The sequence below is a fragment of the Nelumbo nucifera genome, chromosome 6 (genome assembly GCF_055504915.1).
Source record: "Nelumbo nucifera cultivar China Antique chromosome 6, China Antique-T2T, whole genome shotgun sequence".
NCBI lineage: Eukaryota > Viridiplantae > Streptophyta > Magnoliopsida > Proteales > Nelumbonaceae > Nelumbo > Nelumbo nucifera.
Genome location: NC_142654.1, coordinates 32,781,236 through 32,792,000, shown reverse-complemented (window position 1 = coordinate 32,792,000; position 10,765 = coordinate 32,781,236). Strand labels below are relative to the sequence as shown.

Below are 10,765 nucleotides of genomic sequence, written 5' to 3'. Positions count from 1 at the left end.
CAGGAGATCAACCTTTATTTAGTTTGAGATTTAAGAGCATTACAGAGCCTTTGGTGGGTTTAGATGGAGCCCAACTCCTTAATCCTCTCTCTGTAAGTCTAACCAAACCAAAAATTGATAACGACCCATCAGACATTCGAAAGAAGAAAGCTTTTCCAAAACAAACCTTATTTTATTTTACCCTGGAAAAGATGATCTCACTTAAAGGCCTTCAACGACTGTTACATGGTCAATAAGAAGACAGATCCTCGCACAGACACGACCAAGACCCACTGAATTACACTCCCTGTCCTTCCTTGGAAAACAAGACTTCATTGACAGTATGTAGCTATTGGATCCACGGACTTGTTTTCATTTTCATCTCTTCAGTTTCCCCTTTTTCATGGACTCTGAACCATATGGCCTTGGAGCTGAATGGAGGAACATCGAACATGATTCATGCTGCCGACCCCATTTGTGTGGGATAAAAGCAAAAGATGAAAGGGAGGTTGACTGTAAAACCATTTCCTTGTCAGACCCATAATCCATACGTACCAATAAACCTTCATTCCTATTAAATATGAATGTTCTAACATGTAGGCCCCAACCAGCATGGCATGTTAAGAACCTTGAAATGATTTATCTTCTCTGACCAGATAGATGGCAAACATGGATTGCAAAGAGAGCTGAAACCACGGCTTATCACTGGAAAGCTGATCCCAATAAAAACCTGTTAACACTTTAGCACATCATGGTAAAATTTAACTGTGGCACATTACATTCTAAAAAAAAGGATATCTAGTGCTCACTGAACACCATTCAGTGCTTGCTGGACAACCAGGCTAGGTTAACGCAGATTTCATAAAACAACAAACAATTCATGGCATGTTTTGTACGTTCTTTCACTCTTTTGTTCTGCTCTTCTTTTGCAGGACAAGCCGGGTATGTGCCACCACATTTCCTTCCTTATCTTCTTTGCCAAACTGGGATGAGGCTTGGTGGATTGATGGGTCATCCTTGCCAAAAGACAACGTTGGCAATGATAATGGCAATCAATAATAATGGACTACATTAGAACAAAGACAGCTTACCAAATCATGGTGAGAAGTGGCCACAGCCTCGGCAATTTAAATTACAGACTTCTTGACCCATGTATTGCAATAATGTGAACGCGGATTGATTTTCAGCTCACAAACTACCTGGCTAGGGTTAGTATATATGGCTAACGAGGAAATAGTGTGAAAAATTTTAAAAGGACGAAAGGTAACACAGTTCAAACATTGCAGCATTCACATGATATACATAGAAAGAGTAGCACCTACCAGTCGGTGAGTCCCCACCGAGTAGGCATTCTACATCAAACACTAAAATATGGCAATCACAAGCCATCTGACCTTCATTATTGCCTTTCATTTGCTCTCAACATACCACCACCTTCTTTATGTTCAGCCAAAAATTATAAATTCTTATTATAAAACAATATGCTATTTCTTTTGAATGGTGAGAAATGCTCAAAAAATTTGGTGGGATCCATGGCAATCACAAGCCATTCACATAATATACATAGAAAGAGTAGCACCTACCAGTCGGTGAGTCCCCACCGAGTAGGCATTCTAGATCAAACACTAAAATAGGGCAATCACAAGCCATATGATCTTCATATTGCCTTTCATTTGCTCTCAGCATACCACCACCGTTTTTGTTCAGACACAGTATAAATTATTATTATAAAACAATATGCTATTTCTTTTGAATGTTGAGAAGTGCTCAGAAAATTTGGTGGGATCCTATCCATGGGAAGATTTACTCCACCCTTCTGTTAACCAAAATATGACTGCATCTAGGAAACCCAATCATAATCAATACTCAGTCCTTCAAACTCCAGTTGATATACTTGAAATCAATTTTAGCTGTTTTACAAGATATGTATTCCTCCAAGAAAGACTTGTGTGGAGTGTAGACTACCATCTTCACCTGCATCAGTAACAACTATGCTTATTGTCATATCTTTCATTCAATATATAATTCAAGCTCTGAACATAACCAGTTTTACAGATGGAATCCCAATGAGTGGCCCAAAGCATCAACCAGAGACCAAATGAGATTTTTACTGCAGTTCATCAATATGAGTATGGTCTTTCTTATAAAGAATTACAACATTTGAATGTGGTCTTAATGCAAGCAGTTCAAGTGAAATTGCTTTTCATTAGTATCTATCACATGTTCACCTACTAGAGATGCTAATTCTCAAATATTATACTGATTTTCCCAATTGGTAATGAACTAAAAATCTGTTAGGAGAATGGAAATAAAAAACTGGGCAACAAATGCCCAAAAATAATTGAAAGAAATAAAAAACAAAACGAAACAGTAAATAAGTATGGAAAACAACAAAAATGATATTAAGTAAATTCCCTAGAGCAAGTGAAAAGCAGCCAAAACACTTCTTCAAAACTCATTGTAAGAACGTCAGGGAAAGTGGTGGCTGGTTTCTGATACATCTCTAATGTTGTTGCACACAACATACCAACCTCCTAATTTGGTGCTTCAGATAAACCATCCATCTTGGCATTTGTCATTCAACCTCTCAGTAGGTTCTTTGAAAACAAAAGAAATATGCTAGTAATAAACGTAAAGACCACTCTGTTAATCTGTCTCAGCCTTCCACATATGATAACCATCACTAATCATCTGAAATCAATTTGAAGCTTACTAAAGCTCTTTATATTTGGTCCATATAAAGTTCTAAAAGTTTTTGTGTTTTATTTTTTATTATTCTTTTGAGCACAACTGCATACATAACATTCTCCTCATGGTATTCCCAACATTTGAACAAGTCCCAAGTTATGCACGTGAAAAATGAATTTCCTTGTCCACTAACTAGTTGTGTGTTTTCATAGTTAAATTACAAGTACAAAGTCATTGGTAATGAAGGGAAATTAATGATATTCTACATATGATGTAAGAATTCAACATAATTTACCACCATCAACAACTAACTTCCACAAAAAGAAACACCTATTTTGATTGTTAGTAAACATGCCCATATCCTTCCGCTTTTTGAATGTTAATTTATCCTCGTGGCTGGTAGTGAGCACCTCTATTCTCTACAGGCCATGAAAGAGATTTGGAAGACAGTAAAAGAGGTTGAGGCCACCTTTAGATTGGTCAATAGATCTGCAAATTCTTTGGAGTACTCTCTCGTCAAACAAGGGGTTTCTAGGGATCAGCTTTTCTGGGCTTATTTGTAATCTTAACAATAAGTGGGCTGGCTCCGTTGTTGATCTGTATACTTTTTAATTAAATGTAATTAATAAAATCTGCAGTTAATGGTCAAAAAAATTATCTATAGTTGTCATACTTGTGACAAAAATTGTTGGCCTCTATAGTATTTATGCCTTCAATAGCAGTGACTGCTTTTTTTTGCCCTCATTAACAATAAAAATCTATAAATATACTGCATATAAAGAAAAGAGAGAGAAGCATATAAGGAGTATACAAGAATGGAAACAGAACTCTACTCTGCACAAAACAGAAGCAAAAGCTTACCTACATACCAAGGTTCAAAGTATCAATACATATCGGTTTTCAGGGTCACCAAAATGCCAAATACTGAGATTTAGGTCCTTTAATAGGTTTATAAGTATATCTATGTCTGAATTATCAAAGTGGAAAAAAATATGGCATCAATGTAGAAAACCTTATGTGCTGATTTCGGCCAAGCTTCTTGTGAAAGGAAGAGTAGAAAGTTGGGGATTTCAGCAAGAGACAAAGGAAAGGGAAGAAAAGAGAAGAAGGTCGACTAGGATTGATTGACTTAACCCTAGCCGCCAGCCCCTCATTCTATTTATAATTAACTTAAGTATGAGATATTACAAAGATGCCCTAAGTAGGGTGGCAACTCAACCTAAGTAATTACAACTCTTTAAAAAATAAAGACTAATGGGCCCAAGGCCCAACAACATCTTAATTTAAAAGGAAATAAACTAAACACAAGTCGGCCCACTCAACACTCCCCCTCAAATTGGGAGTAGATGTCATACATCCCCAACTTGCGTAGATCATGCTCCAGCTTATTCTTTGCAACGCCTTTTGTGAGGACATCAGCAAGCTGCAGATCAGAAGAAATGTATGGAAGACAAACTTCTCCAGAAGTTACCCTTTCTCTGATAAAATGTCTATCTACTTCAATGTGCTTAGTTCAGTCATGCTGGACTGGATTATGAGCAATATTAATTGATGCCTGGTTATCGCAGTATAGCATCATAGGTTCTTCTGCCTGAACACCGATTTCTTCCAATAGAGAACGGATCCAGAGAAGTTCTGAAACTCCATGTGCCATGGCCCTATATTCGGCTTTTGCGCTTGATCTTGCCACAACTGTTTGTTTTTTACTCTTCCATGAGACTAGGTTGCCCCCAACTAGGGTACACACTCCTGAAGTTGATCTTCTGTCATCGAGGCATCCTGCCCAGTCTGCATCTGTATAGGTCTCTAGCTTGAGCTATCCATGATCAGTAAACAATATGCCTCTGCCTAGATGTTCCTTCAGATAAGCAAGGATCCTATCAACTGCCTTCCAGTGCTGGTCTCGTAGAGCATGCATGTATTGGCTCACTACACTTACTGCATAGGAGATGTCCGGTCTTGTCATGCACAAGTATAGTAGCCGACCCACAAGTCTTTGGTACCTCCCAAGGTCCTTTACTGGTTCACCTTCTGATGCACTGATTTTGTGGTTCTGATCAATGGGGGTGCTAGCTGCCTTTGTTCCAAGTTTCCCTGTTTCTTGGAGAAGGTCCAAGACATACTTCCTTTGAGAGATAAAAATTCCATGTTTCGATCTTGCAACTTCAATGCCTAAGAAGTATCTCAGTTCTCCAAGGTCCTTAATCTCAAATTCCTTATGCAGGTTCCTCTTCAGACTATCAATCTCACTCAGATCATTTCCAATGACAACAATCACATCCACATAAACAATTAGGATTGACACCAAGGATCCCTTGCGCTTTACAAACAAGGTGTGATCAGATTGAGTTTGAGTGTAGTCAAAAACAATCAGGGCCTTTCTGAATCTGTTGAACCATGCTCTAGGGGATTGTTTCAATCCATATAGTGACTTCTTCAGCTTGCATACCTTTCCCTCTTTAGCATTATCATAAAAACCAGCTGGAAGATCCATATACACCTCTTCTTGCAAATCTCCATTTAGGAAAGCATTCTTCACATCCAGTTGAAACAAGGGCCAAGAGTATGAGGCAGCAAGAGAAAGGAGTATCCGAACAGAGGTCATCTTTGCAACTGGTGCAAAAGTCTCTAGATAATCAATGCCATAGGTCTGTGTGTATCCTTTTGCAACAAGTCTTGCCTTATACCTCTCTATGCTTCCATCTGCCTTATACTTTACTGTGTAAACCCATCTGCATCCAACTGTCTCCTTGCCTTCTGGTAGGTCCACAATCTCCCATGTCTGATTCTTAATCAAAGCCTCCATCTCTTCTTGCATAGTTGCCTTCCACTCAGGTTTGGAGAGAGCCTCACTAACACCCTTGGGTATAGACACAGAATCAAGAGAAGAGAGAAAAGCACGGTAGGAAGGAGAAAGTCCACTGTAGGATAAGTATTGTGATATGCAATGAGCAGTGCACTTCCTCTTCCCTTTTCTAAGAGCAATAGGGAGATCCAGGTTATCTGTAACAGTGTTAGTGGGACCAATGGGAACTGAAATAGTAGAGGGATCAAGAGGAATACCTGGATCTGTATCAGCCGAATCTGGAGTCCTCCAAGGGATCGACAGGAAGTGGTGTGAGTTCTGCTGTAGTGGAATCAACCTCCTTATGAAGTCTCTGCCGTGAGTAATACTGTGAGACGGAACGCAAAGGGGGGGGGCAAGGTAGGTGACATCGAATGGTTGTCAAGCACAGTAGTAGGCACAGGAACTGGAACTGGGAGAGGGATAGACTGCCAACTTACTTCCCCAAAACACTCCCCCTGAGAAGGATTCCTTGAGAAGAAGTATGTAGATTCGAAAAAAGTGATGTCCATAGTAACAAACTGGTTCCCAGAGACTGGATCATAGCAGCGGTACCCTTTCTGATTCTCTGCATATCCAAGGAAGACACATTTCTTTGCCTTGGGATCAAGCTTCGAACGGTAAGGACCAAGAATATGTGCAAAGCAGACACACCCAAACACCCTTAGAGGAATATGAAACATCTCCCCCTGAGGAAAAAGAAGGCTGAATGGAGTGCTGAATCCAAGTATACGAGAAGGCATCCTGTTAATCAGATATACTGCCGTGAGAACAGCATCACCCCAAAAACGAACCGGAACTGTCGTTGTGATCATCATGCTTCTTGCCGTCTCAACAATGTGTCTGTTCTTTCTCTCTGCAACACCATTCTACTGTGGACTGTAGGAACAACTACTCTGATGGACAACACCATACTCCAACAGATATGAGGCAAGATGTCTCTCAAAATATTCCCTAGCACTGTCAGATCTGAACATCTTGATTCTAGTTCCAAACTGTGTTAATACCATCTGATGGAATTGTCTCACCAAGGATGGTACCTCATCACGTGATTTCATCAAGTAAATCCAGGAATATCGAGAGAAATCATCCACAAACAGGAGAAAATAGCGATAGCCGCCCATAGAGGGAACATGATAAGGGCCCCACACATCCGAATGAATAACATCAAAAAGAGAAGAACATCTGTTATTACTCGGTTTAAAAGAGTGTCTACAATGCTTTCCAAGTTCACAACCTTCACACTTCAACCTTGACAGACTCACAGAGTCAAACAGTTTTGGAAACAAAGAACTTAAAGAAGAAAAAGACAAATGGCCCAGACGATTATGCCAAAGTATAATCTGATCCACAAGTTTTGACTCACTGCCCTTGCAAACATGATGACTTTGGTGAATTGGAAGAGTATCCAGGAAGTAGATTCCATTCACTTCACGACCACTCCCAATCGTCCTCTTTGAATCCAGATCCTGCAAAATACAATGTCCAGGAGAAAAAATTACTGAGCAGTTCAGATTCTTAGTCAAACTACTAACAGATAACAAGTTGGTGCTCAATCTAGGAACATGGAGGACAGAGGGTAAACAAATGGAATCATTAATCTTGACAGATCCCTTCCCAGCAATAGGAACATGGGATCCATCAGCTGTAGATACCCTATCTCTACCAGAACTGAGCTGGTAAGAGGAGAAAATGGTGGAGCAATGGGTCATGTGCTCTAAGGCTCCAGAGTCTATAATCCAAGGAGATCTCTCCTTACCTGAAGCAGAAACATAGTTTGCAGTGACATGTGGACTACCTGTGTGGGCAAGGGAGGTAGAGTGAGTTCCACCTGTGCTACCTGTACCTTGTTGTCCGGTTGTGGCTGAATTGGAACTAGTTGTATCCCTCTGATTCAGAAGTAACCCAAACCTCTCAAGCTTGGCCCTTGCTGCAGCAGCTGCAACAGACTCCAAGGCAGTTGTAGTAGGAGGGGCCGGAGTGTCACCAATAACTGCCATATGTGCATTTCCTTTCTTATTCTTCAATCTGGTTGGCACAAGATGTGGGTGAAGCTTCCAGCAAGTATCTCTTGTATGCTTCGGTTTCTTACAGTAGTCATAGACTAAGTCCCTTTTGTCTTCCTTCTTGTTCTCATTGCCATTCTGTTTAGGTTTCACAGCACTTACCATAGCAGACTGATCAGTCATGAGATTCTTCATCATTACATCCCTCCTGCACTCCTCCCCTGACACGAATGCATATGCTTGGGAGAGAGTGACACTGTCCCTGGAAAGAAGATGCTGTCGTGCAATGTCATACTCAGGGTTAAGGCCAGCAAGGAATTCGAACACCCTATACTTCTCTAAGTGTCTTTGATAGGTAGCTACATCCTTGGTGGTTTCCCAAGCAAAGGTCTCTAGATGATCAATCTCCTGCCACAGGGTCTTAAGGACTGAAAAATAAGCTGCAACAGATCTATCTCCCTGCCTAGTAGCAATAATCTGATTTCTTAGTTGATAAGCCCTAGCAACATTCTCCTTCTGAGAATAGGTCTCTGCCACCCCATCCCATATCTCCTTAGCAATGTTTGCCCATAAAAAGTTTTTACTTATATGTGGCAACATAGAATTACACAACCATGTCATTACCATATAATTTTCTTGCACCCACCGGGAGTTGCCAGTTTCGGGTTTTACCTCTTCACCAGTAATATACCCCAATTTTCCACGAGCCCCAATGGCCATCTTTGCAGATTGGGACCATTCCAAGTAATTTGTACCATCCAACCTAACTGTAGTAATGGTTCCAGCTCCGAAGGGGTCTCCAGCACCTCCTCCCACTGGTCTCATTTCATTCTCGGGCTTATATTCAACTCTGTGTCCCTCCATGTGTCTCAAAGAGGTACAAAAAACAGCTAAAAAATGCAACAAGAATAAACAGAATACCTTCTGGAACTAACGACATTCCTTTGGTGTCCTGGACTTTCTTCCCACGAAAGATTCCTTTTCGGTAAGATGGGGAGAAGAGAGAGGAGAAGCAACCACCCTCTCTAGAGGCCTCCAAACCACATGGAACTTGAATCGCCCCTTACAAAAAACCCAGAGGAACCCTAAAAAAATAGGGCACCACTACCTAGGTCAAAATTGAAGAGTCCAACAAAATCAGGACTCTTCCCCTTTCTCCAGTTTTTCCTGATTCTAATGAGAAACCCTAGATCAGCTATAGGGCATACAGATCCACCAAGAAAATCCAAAAACTAGGCTTACCTGAAAGCTTCGATCAGCCTCTTAAATCTCCATGCAGTCGGCCGATCTAGGGCTGCAGGAACGAATCTCTTCAAGAACCTTCAACCCGCTCTGATACCAAGTAGAAAACCTTATGTGCTGATTTCGGCCAAGCTTCTTGTGAAAGGAAGAGTAGAAAGTTGGGGATTTCAGCAAGAGACAAAGGAAAGGGAAGAAAAGAGAAGAAGGTCGACTAGGATTGATTGACTTAACCCTAGCCGCCAGCCCCTCATTCTATTTATAATTAACTTAAGTATGAGAATACAAAGATGCCCTAAGTAGGGCGGCAACTTAACCTAAGTAATTACAACTCTTTAAAAAATAAAGACTAATGGGCCCAAGGCCCAACAACATCTTAATTTAAAAGGAAATAAACTAAACACAAGTCGGCCCACTCAACAGTGTGGAACTCTGGATACACAAAATTGTTTATCCAGAGTCAGTATTGATACTTTGAACCATGCTACAGACAAACATTTTCACAAAATATACATCTTACCTGAGATTTCAACTTCCACCCTCAAATTGAAAAAAAAAAAAAAGAAAACAACAGAAACAACGAACATAATCAAGTATAAAAGCAGTGTTTTAAAAGGCACAACAAGTGTATGCCTTGAGGCAAGCCTCCAGGTGAGGAGGCATAGGGGAAAAGCCTTGAGGCACATGGTGAAGGTGTTCATACACGTGAAAGTATGAAAAACACACCTCTAGTACAAAGGCGTAACAAAGGCATATGCCACATAATTCTTCTTCTTCTTCTTCTTCTTCTTCTTGAGGAGGCTTACATCTCTTTCCGCTCTCAGGAGACTCATGCCTCCTGGGTTTTGAATTGCCCCATGCCTCAGGTAATGGAAAGCATTGCATCACACCTCCATGTTTTAAACATTGGATCCAGGATATTGTAGAGTCGGCCCATAGGCTGTTTATCTTTTATGTTCTTTTCTGTAATGGACCTTAATCTGGGCCTATCCTTTCTTATGTTATGTTCTTTTAATTTTCTGCCCAACTAAGGGCTTCTCTGTAAATTACCAAAGTTTAACTTGATAAAATAGAATTAAGGGTGTAAGAGAAGAGATTATGTTAGAAAATCTCCCTCTCTGAACCCTAGTTGCCGCCACCTTCTTCATCTTCTCCCCTCTAGAATTCTGATTTCTGCTATTTTCTTTTGACTTTTTGCATCTTTTTAAACAGTCCTTTCCTCTCTAAAGGCTGTTTTTCTTCTTGGTATCAGAACAGGCTCGGTTTTCTTTCTTTTTCACCTTTTTTTTCCCATACACAGTGTGTATGGAAAACTGAATCGTATGAATAATTAAAGACACCTTTTTCAGCCCAGTTATTAGTGGTTTCTGGAGAGAAGATGACTGACTTTGTCGCCCCCTTGACAGATTCAGGGGTGTTGCCCGAAACCCTAATTTTTTGGAGAAATCTGATTGTGGGCCCCACAGGGAGTTTGGCCTAGGCGCTTAGTGACTGAAGGCTTTCTTATTCTCCTTGAAGATCAAATCAAGTGGTTTGGTGTTCTGTGAAGTCTACAAGGAGCGGCTGATTTTTCTCTATTTCTCCCAGATTCCGGGTGTGACAAATTACTATTATGGCAGCATAGAGGTTGGCTCACAACACAGGTTTTGTTCTGTCTTCCTTTGGTGTTTTTTGAAGTTACTTGAAATCTTTTTTAAGGCATTTAAGATGATGAAGCCATCAGACATTGAAAACAAACATGTTGCTGAATCCGGACAGGTTCCGGGAGCCTCTGTAGACTGTCTACTGGCTGTGACCACAGTCAAGCTGGATGGAAGTAATTATATGGCTTGGTCACAATCAGTAAAGATTCATATTTGTAGTAGAAGCAAGTGGGGTTTTATCTCTGGGAGCAAAGAGGCTCCTCCGAAAGATGATCCATCATATGAAAAGTGGGTGCAAGAAAATTATACTGTTATTGGGTGGCTTGTAAACTCAATGCAGCCACAGATTAGTCAGCACTATTTGT

General features: G+C 40.6%; 1 pseudogene across 1 annotated transcript in view; it reads right to left on the bottom strand.

Annotated features, from left to right (window-relative positions):
• LOC104606399 (putative pterin-4-alpha-carbinolamine dehydratase, chloroplastic pseudogene) overlaps positions 1-10,765 on the bottom strand; it is a 33,083-nt pseudogene continuing 22,318 nt past the window's right edge. The window contains exon 4 of the transcript XR_016077677.1: positions 1-1,953. The product of XR_016077677.1 is annotated as a putative pterin-4-alpha-carbinolamine dehydratase, chloroplastic pseudogene (transcript). The remainder of the gene's footprint in view (positions 1,954-10,765) is intronic.